This window comes from Anthonomus grandis, chromosome 1 (assembly GCF_022605725.1).
Source record: "Anthonomus grandis grandis chromosome 1, icAntGran1.3, whole genome shotgun sequence".
Lineage (NCBI taxonomy): Eukaryota > Metazoa > Arthropoda > Insecta > Coleoptera > Curculionidae > Anthonomus > Anthonomus grandis.
The window spans coordinates 27,473,908-27,494,581 of record NC_065546.1 but is presented as its reverse complement, the minus strand read 5'-3'; the positions used below and the strand labels follow the sequence as shown (position 1 = coordinate 27,494,581).

Below are 20,674 nucleotides of genomic sequence, written 5' to 3'. Positions count from 1 at the left end.
AAACCTAAATGCACAAGATAATTTGTTGGCTGATATTTTGCTGGTAAAAGAAGTATTGTCCTTAAACAATAACCAAATATCTATTAAGAAGATAGCTCAAACGACAAATATGTCAAAAAGTAAAGTACACAAAATTCCAAAAATAATTAAGTTTAAACCCTACCAAATTCAAACTTTCCAAAAAATAGAAAATATCGCCCTTGAAAAAAGATATTTAATGTGCGAAACACTACTAGATCTTTTTAGAAATGAGCCGGATACCAATTTAATAATGTCTGATGAGGCAGCATTTCACATCAGTGGTCGAGTAAATAAGCATAACTGCCGAATTTGGGGAGATGAAAATCGTCGAGTGTATAACGAATTTGAAAGAGATTCTCCTAAGCTGAACGTTTGGTGTGCAGTATTAAAATCTAAAATTTATGGACCATTTTTTTTTCAAGAAGCAACAGTGAATGGAAACAATTACACCGATATGTTGGAAACATTTTTTTATCCTCAACTTCAGCGGGATAGAATTTTAGACACGGTCTACTTCCAGCAAGAAGGTGCACCACCACACTTTTCCAGGGCCGCAAGGCATTCCTTAGATATTACTTTTGGAAACAGATGGATAGGGCGAGCAGGTCCAATCGAATGGGCACCTTATTCTCCCGATCTAACCATTCCAGATTTTTGTATATGGGGATATGTAAAAGACCGTTGCTATAATCCAACCCCAAGAAATTTGGATGAACTGCGCAAAACATAGTAAACGTTTTTAACCAAATTACACCGCGAATGCTACAAAATGCCTTCGGCAACTTATTTCTCCGTCTACATTTGTGTTCCGAGCAAAATGGGGGTCATATTCAGCAGCAAATTTATTATTTATAAATTAAAATAATTTCTTCAATTGTTTGTTGTTAAAATTGTTGTAAATTAGTTGTAATTTAATACATAGAATAAATACTTTTTATAGACATGGCAATAGTGTAAATTATTTAATTATGATCATGCTAAAGCGATACTTAGGCAATTACCAGAAAATGTTTATCAATCACCGAATATGTATTCTAAGAAAATTTTCAAAAAGGTGTCATTTACTAAAATTGGTCTGTAAAAAAAAATAATAAATTTAAGACAATTTATACATTTTCGGAAAGGGGATTTAACAGGCTTTCATGTGAAATTAAAAAGTACAGGGTGTTACATTTAAAATTTTTCGAAGAAATCGGCCTTTGAAAATCATCAATTTTTTTTCTCCTATTTCAGGTAAATTTTGAAACTTGGCAACACTGTCAAAAAAAACTTTAAAAATATTGATGAAGTTCTGTGAAAACCGCACATTGTTGTCATTTTTCGTTCTCGACTTATAAGCAGTTCCCTGTACAATATTATAAACTTGAATATTTTAACTGCATTTTACAGTCAAATAAAATTGGTCCTAATGGATTCATTAGTTTTGTTTTTCAGCCCAGGGGAGATTCGCTAAACAAGTAACTGCCACATCTGGATATTCCCACTGAGGTTTCGTCTCTTTTTGTCTTAAATTTATTTAAGGGTTAAGTATTTATTTAAGGGTTCGTTATAGGACCAATTTTACCTTAAAAATTAAAATGCAACCTTAAATTACCCAAATTTTATTGCAAAACTGAAAAATATTGAGATCGTTAGCGTAACATTGCGAACTATAAACAGATCGAAAAGAAGATAAACTAAATGATTTTCTTCGGGGCAGGCGAAAATTGGCCCGTTATATATTAATTAATTTCCAGAAAGTTTCGGAACCCTAATTTATAACTTTTTGCCGGGTCATGCCGAGAAAATTACCATTTTGGCTACCCCACCCCGTGAAATTATGACTTTTTGTCGCGGGGCCCATTTGAGGTTTATCGAGTGTATAACGGCCAATTTTTGGCTTAATCTGGTCATTAATTCTGTTCTTGCCTTAAGTGTTGCTTGTATGGCTTCAAATTACGTCGTGTTTAAAGGTTATTTTTGAATTTTTTTATGGTTATAATGGACACGATACTTCCATTTTTTGAACATTCTTAATCGAGGCTTTTATGCAATAATTTAGTTTCAGCATAACTTAACTGGACGCAACGTTTTTTAATATTAATTTAATGGTAAAAAAATCAAATCTTAAATGCATTTATTTCTGATCACAAAATACTAAAATTTCAATTAAAATTAGATTATCAGAAATTAGTAATATTTTTAGTAAATGAGTCCTGGGATAGCGAAATTAAATGCTAAAATGTTGATGAATGTATAAAATTTTTTTAAATACAATAAAGTTGTCTACTTATTGTAAGTCTAACAAGGCAAAAAAACGTCGTATTAAGCTAGATTACCGAACTTGACGCTTCCTTAATTTTATGTCAATGTTAGCAAACAATAAAAGTTAAACTCAAATAAAATTAAAGATGCAATAGTCTTTAACCCTTTTGTCAAAAGGCCTTTTATTTTATATCGGCAATCGCACTTTCTTTATTAAACAAAAACGAGGGGCTAATCTCTCGTTTTGGGGCAACAGGGGCGAGGATAGAATCCTTTCCTTAGACTCCATTATTTCCTACGACATTACAACTTAACGAGATTCTTTATTTCTAAGCGGCGTTCCCAGAAATCCCTTAACGGAAAGGGAATTTAATTGAAACCTGCGATTTTATCGCCGTCATTGTCTTTGATGTTAAAGAACCCCGCCTCGAGGAGGATATTTTAGTTCTTAATAATCCCAAGAGGACCCCCGGGAGCGATAAAAGTTTTATGACGCCTTTATACAAACGTTTTCTATAGTTTCTTATAGCCCATGGTTCTGCATAAAAATCTACGAGTATTCTCGAGCTTTTTGACGTTTTTTTTAAGTATTGTCGATTCAAGTAGTGTTTCTTTTCCTTGGTTGTCAGATCCACACAGCTCTAGTACCTCTGTTTTTTCTTTTCACTTTTGTTTCTATTTTCACTTCTTCTCTTTAAGTTTCAAACTTAAAGGAGAAGGCTGAGATAGATTCTTTCTAGTAGAGTTTCTTTATATCCATTGGGCCCTTTTAATAAATGCACCCAAATTGCTCCTAAATTAAGGGACATATAAAAAAATGTTTGAAAGAAAAGTTGTTCAGCAGAAAGAGACATGTATCTATCTAAATTTTTTAAACGGGAACCCCCTATTTTTACAGCGAAAAAAGTGGAAATTTTATATCTAAAATAATATTTCAAACTTTGTAATCGCAACCTTAAGCATTACAAAAAACTGCTTCTAACTGGCCCGCAAACTCACCCGATATGACCTCCCCAAACAGCACAGATACGTAATAAAGACATATTTTGAACATACTGTAGCGTTTTTTTTTTAAGATGTTATAGGTAAATAAATATTGCTACATTGCGAACAGCAGCTCGATATCCTCCTGAGACCCGGACATGTTTTTGTTAACTAAGGGGTTTTGAGGCTTTTAAATATAATAAAAAATACATAAATAAACATTGTTTACTAATAACTTTTTTTATTTTTTTTCTTACTTTGACAGATACATGACGTCCATTAAAATGGACATTGGGTCTTAACCTAAACAAAAATTCCTAATATATAATTTTTGTTTTTCAATAACATTTCAGTCTAAACCTATGAAACCGCAGAAAATAAATATACACTTAAATTTATTTGCTATGGAACTCCATGAAACAGTTTCTGTTGCCAGTGATGCACAAAAATGTGTTGCATGTTTTACAAGAGTCATTTTTACATGTAATCGATTTTTTTAAGTCTGTGGCAATTTCTGGAAAGTGTTGTTTCCATTTTCTTTCGGTGCCTAATGACGATGACGGTGAATCGACAAAGATATTTCCCTCAGGATTTCTTCTAGTACCTACACCTCGAATGTTTTCTTGAGATTCACTTTGTTGGTTGGGTGTATTTGTCAAAAGTTGAGTGGCAATTTCGATTTTAAAATCTAAATATTGTTGTATTTTGCGTGGAGTTTTATCTCTTCGATAAAAATTCCATGACCCTTACAGTCTATTTTTTTGATCTGGCTCAAATTCTATAATAGCTAATCATTCGGTCTATCAAGTCTATTCCTCCCATACAATCGTTGTACTTAGCAACAACGTAAGGTCTTTTAACCTAAATGTATTTAAAGTCTTTCTTAGACCACTTTTTACACTCATCGCTAGGTTGAATTCCTAGAGCAGTACCAAAAGGACAGATTTCAGATCATACGATTGTACAACTACTATTTGGCCATCTTGTCTTACAATTTGTTCCGAGCTGCCTCTACCTATCTTGGCCATCATTTTTTCCGAAGTTAAATTTGCTGCCGCTGGTACACGAGATATCATAATGGTTCCAGTACAATATTTCTCTTGTTGACGAAGATATCGAGAAGTGGTATTGTCGTGAAATATCTATCGCAGTACACATGACTTCCAGGAAATAATGTCCTTCCAAGGCGAACAACAGCAGAAGGTCCAACACAAAGTCTTATTACAGAATCATCTGGAAAAGTATCTTTTCCTTGATATAATTCAAAGTCTACGACAAGACCATCAGAGGCAGCAACAACAAAAATTTTCAAGCCCTCTGGTTTTGGCCTTCCTCTAAGGAACTGCTTCATTTTACAAGTCCCTGTAAATGGGATCATCTGTTCATCTACAGCAACCACTTTCTCTCTAGGTAGCTGCAAATACCCATGCCATACTGCTTTTATAATAGGACGTACTTTCCAAAATTTGTCAGACCTGCGTACCTATTCAGCGATGTTGCCATCAATGACGATTTTAAGGTTACTTCTTATAGCAAAAAATCGATCTCAAGTCATTGTATCTGCAATAGCTGAAACTTTAGTGGTTTTTGCCCAGTACATTCTGATTTTGGGATATTTTAGACAGGATCTCAAACAAACTATTCCAAAAAATTTTTAATCTCATTAAGAGTCAATTTAAGAGATACTCCTTTAAGTTCAACGTACCTTGCATTTGTGCAATCACCAACTTTTTGGCATAACTCATCCTCAAAGTACATGGCTAAATACGATTTTGCAGTCCAATCATACCGGAGCTCTGCGCTGCATTCACTAGAGGGGCCTTCAAAATTTGGAGGTGCAAAAGTATCATCTCTTTCGCTCCAAGACTTTCGCTTTAAAGGATCCACAGTTTACTTGACCATTTTTAGGTTTTCTCTCAGGGCACTAAGATGAATTCTATCTTCTTCTTTTTCCTCCTCACTGCTGCTTACTAGTTCTTCATTAATTATTTCTTCTTCTCTCCCCATTAAATTATTCATAGTTTGAATTTCTTCTTCATCATCAGACATTTCAATGTCAGAATCATTATTTCCAATGATTTTTAGTATTTGCTCCAATTTTTCGTCATCTTCCACTGGCCGAAGCACTCTTTGATTACCAAAAATTCCTAAAATAAATTTTATGAGTTAATTTAAGATGTGCATGAGATAGACCCAATGTCCATTTAAATGCACGCGAATAACTTAGGGTAATACAAAACTTATTTAATTTTTTTATTATTGTAATGTTATTATATAAATAACGAAGTTGACACCTACTTCCGGTATAACCGGAAACGTCACAACTGTCAAAATATTTTAGTTGTGCGGCCCCCATCGACTGTGCTATGTTGCCAAATTTTCAAAATTTTTGAAAAATTAGTTTCTGAGATATCGATCGCGTCTATTCGTCGTGAGACACCCAGTATATAAAAAAATGTATGGATCAGCAGAAAAGTTTTAAATAAATGGTGTTAAAGTAATAAAAGTTTGAAATAAAAAATGGGTGAATATTGTAAATAATATAAAACAAAACATGTGTATGTGTAAGAAACAAAAAGAAATAACCATTTAGAACATACAAAAAACATCATTTGTTTATCGCAATCATTAAGAAATACAGTCTTTAATTTTCTTTGAGCTTCCATTTCCTGCTTGTAGTGCTAGTTAAATGTAGTCAACACAAAAATAATTTTTTTAAAAAATTATTTATTTAAGAGCGGAAATTACAACTTAAAATCTCGAACAGTAACTTAATAGTAATGTAATTATGTTCTTAATGACAAGGCAATACATATATTTATAGTGTTGGTTTGCTTAGTAATCAAATAAGTAAATCAATAGGTAACTGGTTAGCTGAATAGGCAGATTGGTAGCGTGTAACTCCTCCCTTCATAGAGGTGAGCCTGGGGATGCAGAAGAACTTAGATGATGATTTGAGGCTGACTGGTTGTGGCTTCGGGTGAAGGAGAGCGGTTGGCATCTTCTAGAAGTTTGGGTAGCATCTTGAAGTATTTCGCGTAGACTTGGTACCCAATGAAGCTGAGAATAATAATATATATTAACAGGGTCCAAATGCTGATGGGCTGTATATGAAGAGGTCCGTCAAAGAGTAGGGCTTCCTTCAGTTGTTCCTTTTCTTGGGCAATGATACTGGGTATATTTTCAATGTCCTCAAGGTTTAGTTTATCCATTTTAAAGGGCGGGATTTCTATATAATTAGGATTCAGGTTGGCTTCAAAGATGAGTTTAGGCACTTGTGTTATTGTTTTGAATTTGTTTAATAATCGTGTCTATCTGCCTAATATGTTTTTCTAAAATTTGTTGGTTGTATGTTAAATTCTTGCTAATATTTATAAAATTTATTGATGATTTTTCTATGATAGTAATTTGCTCTTTGAGAAGTGTTTTAACTTTATTCTCGGTATTTGTTATAGTATTAATAGCGTTGTCATATCTTTCAGCATCGTTTTGATCTAAGTTTCCAGTCAAGAATTTGACTATAGATCCTAAACCGTTAATGAGACCTCTCTTGGTACGTGAAAATGAATAGAAAAGGTTGATTTGTGTTATCTGTATATTGATTTTGTTTTTTAGAGACGCGATCAAATTAAAAGAGTTTAGAAAATGATTATAATTAGTGGATGTGTTTTTTATGGAAGATTGTAATTGGAAATAATGATTTTCGAGGGACTTAAATTCTTTAATGATGTCACTTACGTCTAATATTTCAACAAAGGACCAATAGTCAGCTATGTTTTAAGCATTACCAATTTTTAGGGGAAGGAGTCCTGGATTTTGATTAATTTTATGGAAGTTAGGGGTTGCTAGTTTTGCACCTGCGAGCTGGAAGATTCTGTAACAACAGGGGGTAATTGCAATTCTTTTATGTGAATTGTTATTATTTTGTTGTTAATAGGGTTTTTAATCTAAACTTTATTTCTGTTAAGGAGCTCTACAATCTGATAGGGGCCTTTAAATTTGTTATCTTTTTTATTTCTAGAATTATTAACTTTGTAAACTTTATCTCCTTTTTTGAATTGAGTTTGATTGGGACCTAGTTTATTGTTTTTTCCTATGACTTTTTGTTTTTTATCTAATAAATTTTGTGTTATATTTTCGTAAAGATGTTTAACTCTATCTTTATGATTTATAACATACTCGTTATAAAATGTCGATTCTAAAAGATTACTTGGACCTCTAGAATTTGTATGGCCAAAAGTTAATTCGAACGGGGTAAATTTAGTGGAAGAGTATATGGAATTGTTGTATGCTATTATGGCATAATTCATAAGGGAGATGGTACTATCTGACGGATGTTTCTGTCGAAGGATTCTTAGATGTTCGATAAGGGTTGAATGTAGCCTTTCGACGAGTGAGTTTGATTCGTGGTGGAGTGGAGTGGTCAAATGTACATTAATTTTATGAGCACGCAGAAGCTCTTTAACAGTATCGTTTTTAAATTCTGTGCCATTGTCCATGGTAATTTTGTCAGGAATACCATAAAAGGAAAAGTACTGAATAAGGGCATTAGCGATTTCAATCGCTGTTTTTCCTTGGATAGGGAAAGCCTGTCCTAATTTTGTAAAAGCGTCTATAATAGTTAAAAAATCTTGGTTATCATATTTAAAAATGTCAATGTTAATTAGTTGAAAAGGTTTTCCGACAGTTTCTGTTAATACCAGAGGAACGTATGGATTTTTTCTTGCATATTTGCTGGTTTGGCAAATATTACAATTATTTATATATTTTGTTACATCTACTTTCTCTAATGTCTCATTAATGCCACGATGGTTGCATTTGCCTTCGTGCTGATATTTGATTAGCAAGATTCGTTCATCGAGTTCAGAGACGGAGTTTACTAATTTTGTGCAAGTCCGGAGGAATAAAAATGTTTCATGTAAACTTTGTTAAAATTTAAGTACATCGAATCATCATAGAAGTAAAGATAAAATATTTTGTTTTCCTTAGTGTAATTTTTTAATAAATCAATGATAAGAGAATCATTAGAGTTAGAGGTAGGAATTTTTACATGAAGTATTTTATTATTTCCAAATTGTTCTTGTTTAATGTTTAATTTATTATAGGGATTTTTAGAAATTATTATTTGGTGGGATTTGTTGTTAATTATGTCTTCCAAAATTGTAATGCCTTCGTTTATTATGTAGGGATCGCTAGAAGAGTGTGGTGTGGCTAAGGTGTTTTGTGCTTCTTCAAGTCTTTTACGAAGCCTGGTTTGGGGTGGTCTGGTTTGAATATTTTCTATTATATTTATTTTGGGTAATACTGTATTAGAACTTTGTGGGGGTATGATGTTATGATGGGTAGGGTGTTCAAGATTCATGTTTTTTAATGCCTCGTTGCAAAGGTCATTTAAGAATTCATCTATATCTCTATATCTTGTTCACCAGGGTTGTTTACAATACTTTCGTTTTCAAAAGCATTGATTTGAATGCGAGAGAGGGCATCAGCATTTGTATTTTGGAGGCCTTTATTATAGATAATTTCATAATCGAACTCTTCTAAACGAAGACGCCATCTAACTAATTTACTGTTAGGTTCTTTTAGACTGAATAACCAGACAAGGGGTCTGTGGTCGCTATATATTTTAAACTTTTTCTCAAAAAGATATGGGCGAAAATATTTACATGCCCAGACGATCGCTAGGAGTTCCTTCTCAATAGTGGAGTATTTGCATTCGCTATCGTTAAGAGTTCGGCTTGCATAAGCAACAGGCTTATCGTTAGGGACGTTACCTTGTGATAATACGGCACCTATGGCAAAATTACTATCGTCGGTAGTTAGAATGAATGGCTTTTCGAAATCAGGATATTGTAAGATAGGGGCATTCATTAGAAGATGTTTGCAGTGTTCGAAAGATTTTATGAATTCGGGACTATGGATGACTTTAGGATCTTTTTTGAGGCATGGGGTTGGCATAGGTTTGGTTATTTTAACAAAGTCTTTAATAAACCGTCTAAGGAGACCTAAAAATGATTTAATATCTTTTGAATTTTTGGGAACTGAAAATTCTTGAATTGCTCGGATTTTTTCAGGGTTTGGTTTTACGCCATTGAATGTTACAAGATGACCTAAGACCTTCTTTCCTAAGAAACTTGCATTAATCCATTTGTACTTTGAAGTTGGATTCTCGGAGTCGTGAGAAAACTTGACGTAGGCGAGAAATGTGTTCTTCCAAGGAAGTACTGAAAATGATGATGTCATCGAGATATACGACACAAATTTCACTGTGAAGGCCACGGAGTATATTATCCATAACTCTTTGGAAAGTTGATGGGGCATTTTTCAACCCAAATGGCATTCGGCGGAATTCCTAGTGACCTGATTCTGTTGAAAAAGCGGTCTTCTGAGTATCATTGGGATCCATTTCAATTTGATGAAATCCATTAGCAAGATCCAGTGTGGAAAAATACTGGCTTCTACCTAATTTATCAAATATATCTGCGATGTTGGGAAGAGGATACTTGTCGCCTATGGTTTTTTCATTCAGCTTACGATAATCGATGACGACTCTCCATTTTTTTTTCGGATGCATCAACTTTTTTTGGGACAACCCAAATGGACTAGACCAAGGGGAGACTGAGTTTTGAATAATTCCCTGATCTAACATTTTTGATATTTGATTTTTAACTTCCTTCTTGTGTATCTCAGGATAGCGATATGTTTTAGTGAATAAAGGGGTGTCATTTGTCAAATTGATTTTATGCTGAATCTGGTTAGTAAATGTTAAGGGTATTTTGTCGCAGTAAAATATGTCGCGATATTCAAAGCATAATCTTCTAATAAAGTCTTTCTCTTCTTTATTGCAATGGTTCAAACGTAGGTTTTTAAGATTTTCTTTAAGTGCATTATCATGTTCATTAGTTCATCTATTAATTCAACATTAAAGGGTCTATTAATATTAATGGTAACGGGATATTCATTGGCATTCGTTATTGTTGTATAGGCAAAAAAAATTGAAATGTTTACAAGTGCTTTAGGCATTTCTGTATTATTTTCAAAATTTTGATATTCTAATATGCCTAAGCCTTCTTTTAGATTTACTGGCATTTTTACAATTTGTTGACATCTTGACGGAATTGTTATAGAAAAATTTCGAAGATCATTAAAGGTGTTTTGAGTTTCTATTGGTTTTTTTGTTTCATAAATAATTGGAATTGTAGAATTTTGTGTTATTAATTTACAATTTTTTAAGTCAATTTTAGCGTTAACTTGTTTTAATAAATCACTACCAATAAGTCTATCGTATTTTTGTGAAAAATCGAACAAATAAAATTTATGGTAACCATTAAATTTAAAGATTTTAAAAACTGGAATATTAGCGACTTCATTGTGATAGGACATAGCGTGTGCTGTTTGGATATTAAATTTCTCATTTGTAATAAATTTATGATAAAACGTGTAAGCAAGTTTAGGGTTCATTAAACTTCGACTACTACCGGTGTCTATTAAAAAATATGTGTTTAGGTCGCAATATAAATATATGGTAAATCCGATCTAATGTTATTTAAATGGATTATGTGGGGTGCGTGTTGATATCGGGGTTTTGAAAATTTTGTTGTTCGTTAGAAATGGTTATGTCGTCACTTTTATAAGTGTCATCTTCGATCGGGTTGGAAAATGAATTATCAGGAAAATGATTATACGGATGGTAATAATTATTATCGTCATAATAATATTGATCATTCTGATAAGAGTTATTATAGTGGGCGTAGGTATTATCGGAATCGAGATTATAGTCAATACTTTCTGGAGAAATTTGATGGGCATTAAGTTCTGAAACGCGGGGCCTTTTGTTTCTAGAAACAAAGGTATGTCGACTATTTCCTGAACTTGTCTCCATTGGTTCGACTTAATTTTGACGAATGACTGAACTGGGTAAACTATTATTTGGGTTGAAATTAGGGGGTCTTAGATTCAATTGAGGTCTATTAAAGGTGTTATTTTAAAAATTGGGTCTAACAGAATTATGAAAACTTGTATTTGGAATATTTGGCCTAGAAATCGATATAGGATTTGGATTAAAATTTTGAAAGTTTGTTGGTTCTATGGGTTTTTGAAATTGGGGTCTGGCGTAATTAAAAGTGTTTGGTATAAATGATGGAAAATTGCTGTGGGTTGATGGTAATGGGGATCTTGGTTGGGGTTTTGATTGTTTGTAATGAGTGTGAAACGGTGATGGGTAGGTTTGTAAGTTATAGTTTTTTCCTTAACTAAAGTATATAAAGTTTTTTTCTTCGACTACTAACGATAAAGCTTTTTCAATATTTTCTGGCTGACGTAATCTAACAACTAACTGAATTTGAGGGGGCAAGTTACTAATAAAAGTTTTCAGAGCAAATTCTTCATAGTGTTGAATTTTAATTTTCCTTTCATTATCATTAGCAACAGAGGTATTTAATTTTGAAAATAAATTACTTCTAGCATCCTGCACTCGCATGCCAAATTGTGTAGGACTTTCGAACTTTTGAATTTTAAGAGAAATTAAATCTTGGATAAGACATTCGATGCTTCTTTGATCTGAAAAGGCTAGTATTAGGGCGTCTTTAATTACGGCCCAATTATTTAAATCTGAGTTAGAGCAAATTATATCAGCGGCTCGACCTTTAAGTTTCATTAAAATGGTATCTATTAGGCAAATGTTTATGGGATTAGTTATATTTGTTGTATCTTGGGAGTTACTTAAAAAGTGTTCACAAGCTGTGAGAAACCTATTTAATTGCCTAGGGTTGCCATCAAATGGAGGTATGTTATCAGCTTGGTACCTTAAGAGACCAATATCTTTATTGTTAGACTGCATGTCTGATTGATTCGTGAGTTGAGAACCTTCTTGAGTGGATAAACTTAAAAATGATTGAGCTAAATTTTCAATTTCTTCAGCTAAAGAGTTTGGCATTAAAGTTTATTGTTATGATAAAAGAGGAATAATACTAAAATATGCAGAAACTAAAGAAATATGAAAGAAAAATTAGCAAAAGAGAAAAAAAAATTACCTAGATGTCAAAATATTTTACTAAATATTATACGTCTATGGTAAAAATAAAGGAAAAATGGAAAAATAGGAAAAAGTTGCTTACGCCAAAACTGCGAAAATTTCCATTGGTTTCTTTCTTGCCTTTAGCCTAGTAGTCCTAAAGGAATCGATGCTAGTATTCCCAGGAAAATGCTCTCGGTGTTGTTGACTTCCTTGGTGGGTGTTTAGAATAAATATAATTTCTTATTTTGTGTTATAAGCAAATGGACCTATTTTATATAACCGGCAACATTGATTAATTTTAAGTTTGCAACTGTCACGTCGCGTCCTCGCTCTCTTCCATTCGAAATGGCGAACGATATGTTTGGGTTTTCTTCGTTTTATTTAATTGTAAATGTATTACGGTAAAATAAAGATTAAAAAAGGAATATGGTCAATCGTCAATGATTAGCCCGAGGTTTACACATAAATTATTGGTCCTTTCGAGCGGATAAACGGAATATTAAGGTAAAATCGTCCTAAAAAATTAAGTGAGGTTAAACGCGACATTCAGTGCTGTGTATCGGGATCGCGGCCGGTGTCGGACAGAAAATTTTTACCACCATTGGTAAGTGGCATTTTTGTTTGGTGTATATTTTATCTTGAATAGCAATGTCGGAAGAGCAAATTAAGGGTTTAAAGGCTAAAAGGGGACTTATTAAAGGTAAATTGACAAGAATTAAGAAATATTTTGAAACAATAAATGAAGAAGAGGTCTCAAAAATATTAGTTTCCGAGTTAGAGGTTAGAAAGGAAAAGCTTTTACCGTTATCTGATGAATTTTATGATGTCCAGGGATAAATTCAAGCTTTAGATACTAGCGGTAATGATGATGAAATAACAAGTTTTGAGGAAACCTATTTTGGTCTTGTCAGTTCTATTCAATTATTTTGTGAAAATTATAAACAGCAGGATGGTTTAGAAAGTACTTCAAGGCAGGGCTCAATTCAGGGTGGATATTTATTAAATCAAGGATTTAACAATGTTCAGGCGCATAATGATCAGGTTAGACTACCGCCTATTAAGTTACCTGTTTTTAATGGTCAGTATGACTCTTGGTTGGAGTTTAAAGATTGTTTTCTCCTTAGAACATTGAAAGGCTAGAATTAGTAAACAACAACTTTGTTTGAGTCCAACATGTGCACAGGGGCAAGGGGGGTGTGTTGTTTACAAACATATTTGCCGATTCTCTGTTGTCAAGTCGACGCGAATTTCCAACAGAGGAAATTTTTTGCTATATTTTAACAACCATTATAACGTTAATTTAACTTACTTGTGTTGTATTTTATAGGAAAATTTAAATTAAAAAATATAAATACTACAATTAACCTATTCCATATTGAATAAATATAATATCCTTAAGCAAAAAAATAACAAAATTATTAACATTCTTATCCCTAAAACCGTTTCTAAAAAATTTGAAGCGACAACACGGGAACTTAAGCGCCTGAGCCATACGCATAGTGTCATCTGTCAAACGGCTTTTTGTTTATGTTCGGGATTCGTGTATTTTCTTTAATTTTTTGGTTTCAAAAGGAAAAAGGCCACATTTTAGTGTTTTTTTTAATTGCTAGGATGGCAAAAACTTGTGTCGTTTGTGCCGCATCATGATAAAAAGGTGATTCAAGCCGATCTTTTCACAAGTAAGTACCGATACTTTCATAACATCACATCATGGGGTAACCATCATCATAAACGTAGAATAGGGGATCTTATAGATATAAACCTAATAAAAACTTGAATGTGAAAGTGTGTGTAAAATACCAAAATATTTATATTTTTAAATCTAAATATATTTTTGAACATATTTATCTATCAATAGGCTATAAAAAATATAAAACTAGAATTTTATCCCTGGTTTTATTGCAGGATTTTATGTTTTTTTTGTTGTTTTGGCAGAAAGATGGCATAATACCCATATACCTATCTATATATAGTTATGTTTTTTAATATAGACATTAGGTAGATAGATGAAATTACTAATTTTTTATTGCCTTTAAAGAATTTTGAAATTTATTTAGATATTGATATCTAGGTATGTATAGTTAATTTTGTCTTTCCCTAAAATTTGGTCGATAATTTTTTTTTTGTTTTACCATATTGCAACTTATAATAATATATATATAGTAATTGGCACCACATATTAATTTATTACTGTAATTTTTTTTGCTTTTTGATTAAATATCAAATACTTATTATAAATTGCCTAATATATGCCCAAAGGGAACAATGGATTTCATTAATCGAAATCAACACAAATAAAAAGAATATATTTGTTCAGATCACATCCTTAGAAGTGATTTATTATATAAGGAAGATAATATTATCAGTAGCCGGACTTTATTAAAAAAATCAGCTCTACCTTAAAGGTAATTTTTTTTTAAATATATTTTTCTAGTATAAAAAAATTGTCACAAAAAGTATTAGTGTTACTCATATAAGCTTTATTTATACCTAATACTTATTAAATTAGGTATGTGTGTAAAACTATTTTTTTACATTAACATTACATTAATTTACCAAGTGATTTACCCTTCAAAGCTGCAAGGGTAGTTTTCCTGAAGAGTGCAAAAACTTCTTTAGCTTCCAAAATGGTATATAGTACAAACAGTGAAGCTAATATAGACAAGTATGGATAATTAAAATAAATTAATATTCTTGATACACCAAATTTTGTATAATTACAGATCTGATCATTCATCATCAACAATAACTGCATCTGAGATTAATAGTTACTGTGGGGTCTAGGTCAACAATTACTATTTCCCATCCAATCCGTTTTTGTTTAACTGCTACACATTCCCTGACTCTGCCAGGGAAAAGGTAAAAATACACTCAAAATAGACATCATTATAGCAAATTTAAAAATTATTGTTCAATTCTTTCTCTAAGTACAAATAAGACTTTTATGCCATGTATCATCTTATTCTATATATCTTATTTAAAAGTGATATAGTATTTTATTGTGTTATATTTGTAATTAAATGCAATTAATCAAATGTATGATATTTCAAAGATTCTTTATAATAACATACATTTTATTGATTAATTGGATTATCATAACACATTTTTTTAATTTTTTCTTTTTAATATTGGTAATACTATATTTTTATGTATATTACTCTAGGGTAAAATGAAAATGATATCCTGAGGACTTTTTAAAAGCTAAATCACTTGTCACCAAATTATGGAAAAAAAAGAACAAAAAATTAAAATTCGAAGATTGCAACAAACAAATTTGCGCCAAAGAAATTGAATTAGATGTCTCAAGTTATTATTAAAATACTTAAGAAATATTACATATTTTATTTGACTTGTAAAAGTACTTGTTTGTATATTACTACTAATAAACTATCTAATCTAATCTATTGTACATAGTCTTTATTCTTAGGTAAGCTTTGTTTTTTAGTATAAATTAATCTGATATAATAATTGGTATTAGGTATTATATAGGTCACTGTTAAATATCTCAAAACCATTGTACAGGCTAAATACTCATAATAAAAATCTTATAACCTATAAAAACCTGCAACTCCTTCACAATTTGAACCTCCTTGTAGTTTTAACTCTTTCCGCTGAAGCCATACTGTCCCTTTGAAAAAGTCAGCACCATAGAAGTATATATTATGTGATTTAAAGTAAGTGATGTAAAACTGAGTTTTGTATAATATAATAAAATTTTGCAAAATGTTAAAAATTTGTGTCTTAAAACATGATTTATTAAGAAATCTATAATATTATATTAATAAAATATTTTATTTCCATAAAAATGCTTTGACAAAAATGCTGCCTTTTATTAGGACCTTCCTCTAACGAAGTCCGTTAAAAAAACACATAAATAGCTCATCAATGGTAATATTACTTATATTTAAACTCTATAATAATTAATAAAAATTTATCAGGTAAATATTTGTTGACGACGTCACTGGTAGAGAGTGCTTGTATCGGTGGCGTCAACAATGCGTTCGAGCGGCGTTGCGATGCCATTAACGTTTTCTCGTTGCTTCGTACTTTATTTTCATTTATTTAACGTATATTGACTTCAATATAGAGTATCTTATCAAATTTATTTTTAAAAAATGCTTGATATTTTATTAAAGGGGAGCAGTAGTATTGTTTTAAGTTTTCGGAAAAAACTGAAAACTTTTATGATATTATAAAGTGATTTTTGCCATTTCTCTATAAGCATTTGGCATCATTGTATCAGAGATGTTGCAAGCAAACAAACCTGCCCATAGTTCCACGGCATGCTACTTCTAGCCTTTCAATGTTCTAAGGTTTTCTCGCATTGGTGCACAACAATAATTCACTTTCAGATATTCAGAGGTTTTATTATTTGCGAGCATCTTTGGAAAGGGATGCGCAACAAGTAATAAAATCTATCGAGGTGTCATCTGTTAATTATAAGATAGCTTGGCAAATGTTAACAGAGCGCTACGAGAATAAGAAATTAATAATTCACAACCATTTAAAGGCAATTTTTGATCACCCTAATATTACCCACGAATCATATTTTGATTTAAGAAATTTATTTGATAATGTTACAAAACACTTACGTTCATTGAGTAGCTTAGGGTTGGACACAAGCTCTTGGGATTGTATAATGATTTTTATAATTTGTTCTAAATTTGATTCTACCACCAGAAGGGAGTGGGAGTGTTTCAAGCATGAGAATGATTTACCAAGTATGAAAGATATGAATAATTTTCTACGTGATAAATGCGAAATGTTAGAAAAGCTTCAGATAAGTTCACGCAATGTTAATAATAAAATAAGACTTAGAAATAATAAGGTTAATAGTCGTAGTTTTGCATCCTTCGAAAATTCAAATTTAAAATGCTATTTTTGTCAAAAGGAACACCCAATATATAAATGTGATGAATTTTTAAAATTAAATGTAAACGACCGAATTGTGGCTGCAAAAAGGCTTAACTTATGTTTAAATTGTTTAAGGGATTCTCATCCTACATGGAAATGAAAACTACAAAAATGTATTAAATGTCACAAGTTACATAATTCGTTATTACATTTAAATAATTCTAGTTTAAATAAATTTCTTTGTACCATGGGTGAAAATAGCCCTCATCAAAGTGATCACGAAGCCACCAGCGCGACAGCGGCAGAACCACAGAATCTCGAAATGTCGATCCGCGCAGGTGGGGATGAAATTCAAAACAGCACCGCGTTCCATTCTTCGGCGCGAAACGATTACGCTGTTGCCAGCTCGTGCAGGGTTTCAGAAGTTTTACTGTCTACGGTTTTAATACGTGTGGTAAATGGGAATAAATCGGTTGTTTGTCGCGGATTATTAGATAGCGGCTCCCAAAGTTCTTTTATTACGGAGAAAATTTGTAAAATGTTAGGCTTAGAGTATAAAAACATACAACATGTTGTTAAGGGTGTAGGAAATGCTTTATCTACGATCAATAAAGAAGTTAAGGTTACATTAACCTCTTGCTAAAGTGATTTTACTGTTAAAACCAATTGTTTAGTTATTCCTACGATTACAGGAAAATTACCAGTTAGTTCGTTTCATAAAGATATTTTAAAAATACCTGTAAATTTAAGATTGGCTGATCCAGATTTTAATATTTCTAGTGATATAGATTTGTTGCTTGGATCAAGTATATTTTGGTCAGTTTTATTACCCGAAAATAAGAAATTAGGTCTAAATATGCCAATACTTCAAAATACGAAGTTTGGTTGGGTAATAGCCGGAAATTTGTATCTGAATTATATGGATAAGGATAGTTCGTGTACCTTTTTAAATGTTAGTCCTTACGACAAAATTAATAAAGAAGTTATCAAATTTTGGGAAGTTGAAGAAATAGGTCCGAATAAGAAAATATTTTCAACTGAAGAAATGTTTTGTGAAAATTATTTTAAGGAAACGGTTGAAAGGGATGAATCATCGGGCAGGTACATAGTTAAAATTCCTTTTAGGGAGTCAATCATCGAATTGGGTTATTCTAAAACTATGGCGTTACACAGATTTGACTTATTAGAAAAACGGTTGGTTAAAAACGAACAATTAAAAAAATTATATGTTGATTTTATGAAAGAATACATTGCCCTAGGACATATGTCAGAGATAGACTTTAATAATGATAGCGGATATTTTTTGCCACATGATGCTGTTATAAAACAATCTAGCGTAACTACTAAATGCCGTGTAGTTTTTGACGGTTCGGCAAAATCAAGTTCGGGTCTTTCTATAAATGATGTACCGTACATTGGTCCGTCTCTTCAACAGGACATATTTTTAATTCTTGTGAGGTTTCGATTACATAAGTTTGTTTTAAGTAGTGATATATCCAAAATGTATCGCCAAGTTTTAATAAACAAAAATGACCGTCAGTATCAGAAAATTATTTGGTGTGAAAAACAAATGATAAGTTGAAATGTTTTGAATTGAATACTGTTACGTACGGTACTGCGTCGGCGCCATATCTAGCTGTCAAAAGTCTGTTACAAGTCGCGGAAGATAATAAGAATGATTATCCATTGGCTTCTAAAATAATTAAACGCGATTTCTATATGGATGATTTATTGACGTCATCAGACTCTCAAGATGAAATTATTAAAATCCAAATGGATATTTCAAAAATTTTGGCTGATGCAGGCTTCGAATTAAGAAAGTGGCTTTGCAACGACGCGAATATTATAAAAAATTTTAAAGTAAATAATGACTTAGATGTTGCTATTCTTCCTATAGGAGAACAAAATAAGACTCTGGGGATATACTGGGATCCAAAATATGACTTTATAAGGTATAAGATTAATATCGATTATAATATTCAATCCTTACAGTGGAATAAGCGCAGTATCCTTTCGGTAATTTGTCAAATATATGACCCATTAGGAGTACTTGGTCCTATTGTAATAAATGCAAAGTTAATTATGCAAGATTTTTGGAAAAGAAAAATTGATTGGGATCAAGAGTTACCGAAAGACTTTAGTGAAAGTTGGATATATTTTTATAGGGATTTAAAATCATTAAATGATTTAAAAATACCACGTCATGCTAGTATTTCGGATTATATAGAAATTGAATTACACGGTTTCAGTGATGCGTCTACAAATGTCTTACGGTTGCTGTATTTACATAAGATGTTTGATATCATCGGGAAACTATATAACTAATCTGCTGTGCGCAAAATCACGAGTTGCGCCATTAAAACTTTTAAGTCTTCCTAGATTAGAGCTTTGTGCAACAGTTTTACCAATTATTGTTTTTGCCAATTTATTAAAAAAGGTTACAGATTATTTAGACATATCGCTAAATGCTATACACTGTTGGACGGATTCCACAATATGTTTATGTTGGATTAGAGAAGAACCGTATAAATGGAAGCAATTTGTTGCAAATCGTGTTCAAGAAATACAAAACCTAACAATTATTAGTTTTTGGAAACATGTTCGGTCCGAACATAATCCTGCGGATTTGCTGTCGCGAGGGGTTTCAGCTGCGAATCTTAAAATTAATAATTTATGGTGGTTTGGACCAGAATGGCTCCTACGGCATGAAAGCGAATGGGACATTTTAAGTTTTGAACGGTGTCAAAATGTATCAGAAGCGAAGATTATTGCTTGTATTGCTATAAATAATTTTACCTTAATAAATGACTTGTTAAACCGTTTTTCATCTCTTAATAAATTTTTAAGAATATTAGGTTACGTTTTAAGATTCATACATAACTGCAAATTTCAGTTATCAAAAAGGAAAAAAGGGTTACTGGAACCAGAAGAAATTGAAGCGGCTTTAACATTTGCTATAAAATCTGTTCAAAAGGAATGTTTTTCACAAGAGTATAAAATTCTTGTCGATAATAAACCTATACCGAATAAGAGTAGGATTATTTCTTTAAATCCTTTCATACATGAAGGTTTACTAAAGGTTGGTGGACGCTTAAAAAATAGCGATATTCCTTTTAATAGTAAACACCAGATTATTTTACCAAATAACCATAATTTAACAAAGAAAATTTTACTAAATGAACATGAACGTTTACTTCATTGTGGAGTTCAACAATTAATTTTTTCGATTAGACAAAAGTATTGGCCTATTTTAGCTAGAAATTATTGTAAGTTTGTTATTAACAAATGTGTACGATGTTTTAGGGCTAAACCAAAGGTTTTAAATTATTTAATGGGTGATTTACCCCCCAATCGGGTAAATATTTGTTCTGTTTTTCAAAATGTGGGTACTGATTACGGTGGTCCATTCCTTATTAAAGATCGAAAAACGAGAGGCGCTATAACAAAGGCCTATATTTGCCTTTTTATTTGTATGAGCACTAAGGCTGTTCACCTTGAATTGGTGTCCGAACTCACGACCGATGCTTTTTTAGCTAGTTTTCAAAGATTTATTAG

At 31.9% G+C, this 20,674-nt stretch overlaps 1 protein-coding gene across 3 annotated transcripts in view; it reads left to right on the top strand.

Moving 5' to 3' along the window:
• LOC126740697 (uncharacterized) overlaps nt 1-20,674 on the top strand; it is a 230,480-nt gene that overhangs the window by 59,453 nt on the left and 150,353 nt on the right. Inside the window, exon 1 of one of the 3 annotated variants that reach the window (XM_050446846.1) lies at nt 12,622-12,869. The exons of the other annotated variants lie outside the window; for them this stretch is intronic. The gene's annotated coding sequence lies outside the window, so the exon portion shown is untranslated. Of the gene's footprint in view, nt 1-12,621; nt 12,870-20,674 lie in introns of those variants that run through there. 3 annotated transcript variants of the gene reach the window in all.